Raw genomic sequence first — 1,722 nt, forward strand, 5'->3', positions numbered from 1 at the left:
AAAAGCACAGCACCGCATGATCCGCTGTCCTTTGTTGCTGCATCTCCCTAACTGCCTCAGATAAAATGACAGAGAGAACGGCGAACCACGTGGTGGTTGCTTGATTGTCGGTAGATTGAATCTGGGTCAAGCTAGAAGGACCAATGATTCCTTCGTGGGGTGGGTCGTGCCGATGTGGTGCAGAGGCAAGCGTTTGTGGCTGTCACCTACAAGGCGCGAGTTCGATTCTCGGTTGCAGACCATTTGGTTCCATGGTGTAATGGTTAGCACTCTGGACTCTGAATCCAGCGATCCGAGTTCAAATCTCGGTGGAACCTACTTTTCTTCGATAAAGAATTTCTTACTTATCACTTACAATGATTTATAGCAAAATATATTTATTTGTTTTTAAATGTTATTTGGCGTCAGACCTGACTAATGGTTTCGCACAATCACTTATGTTTTTTTAATAACTGTATAATATAAAATAAGATCAACAATTCGTTCGAAACCTTTATTGATCAGTCACAAACGTTGTTGTTTATACGGGTTTCTCGTCTCTATTTGTACTAACGATTAAGACTACAATTGTAACTTTAGCATTAATTGGCCTCAATATGAAACTTTGATAATCTCAACTAATATGATTAGTACTACTATTATATATAGAGGAACTTCACATTTTATCACACAAAATATAATATATTACCTAGTTGTTATCTCTTTATATGAAACAAAGAAAACGTCTGGTATAGCTGTAATACTAACTAGACGTATTTCTTACATACAGCATATATAGAAATTAATAATAAATTTTGCACACAGACCAGCAAAAATAGTTAAAAATACAAAACTATTTTGTAAAAAAATTCGACAATTGCTCTAAATATTACAGTTTTCACAGTCGTAGAATTAATATGCTGTACTAGCAGTAACACGTAGACGATCTATTTATTTGTCTATACACATGTACGTCTAAGCTATAAAGACTCTTATTACTAATCGTTTATTTGTCCTTTTCAGTTCTAACATAAATCGGTCTACCTGTCAGCCGCACTGGCAAAACTTGTTATCTTTTTATCGCTGTTCGCTCGCGTGTTCCTACACATCCAGGAATACAAACGCGCGCACACGTAGAAAATTTAAACAAACTAAATTCCGACCCCTAGAACTATCATAGCATTACCCCTGCGCTCCCTGTCCAGCTGACTTAGCTGCCCAAAAAGCTAGCGGTATACGCCGTCGCTTACTGCATATCGATCCGATTTATAAATTAGAATTTTTAGATTTTTTCTAGAATTCTGTGCCTCAAGTTGGCGGAACTGCTGTTTATTTGTGTTCGGTCGGTTACTGTTGCTGTCTGAGGCCAGCCAAACTTTACCGATCGACATTAGTAGCGTTTGACTGGACAGACGACGGTGGCCCAGCACCAGTAAAACGGGCGGGTATTGAGCTAGCTAGAACTTCTTTCATCTCTGCCTCCCCTTACTGCTCGTTAGTTTGTTTGGCATTTCCGCTGCCCAGAATGGCATCCAAGGCTTTTCTGTTTTCTCTATGTTCTGTGCGGGCCGTGATCGGCTCATTCAGGTTTGATGGCGCAAACGATTGCACACTGCTACCGATACGTACGATTCCACGTACGAGTTGGCCATACAGTTTGCTACACATAGCGCTGTTGTCGCCTTGGGAACAATAAATGACATAGCTATACATTAACTAGAATTTCGAGCTTGAATAATTTCG

At 39.7% G+C, this 1,722-nt stretch overlaps 1 non-coding gene across 1 annotated transcript; it reads left to right on the forward strand.

Moving 5' to 3' along the window:
- The first annotated feature begins 245 nt into the window (after positions 1–245).
- Positions 246–317, forward strand: TRNAQ-CUG (transfer RNA glutamine (anticodon CUG)). Its single transcript has one exon. It is a non-coding gene; the product is annotated as a tRNA-Gln (tRNA).
- The last annotated feature ends 1,405 nt before the right edge of the window (positions 318–1,722 follow it).

The sequence above is a fragment of the Varroa destructor genome, unplaced genomic scaffold, assembly GCF_002443255.2.
Source record: "Varroa destructor unplaced genomic scaffold, Vdes_3.0 BEIS01000003.1, whole genome shotgun sequence".
NCBI lineage: Eukaryota > Metazoa > Arthropoda > Arachnida > Mesostigmata > Varroidae > Varroa > Varroa destructor.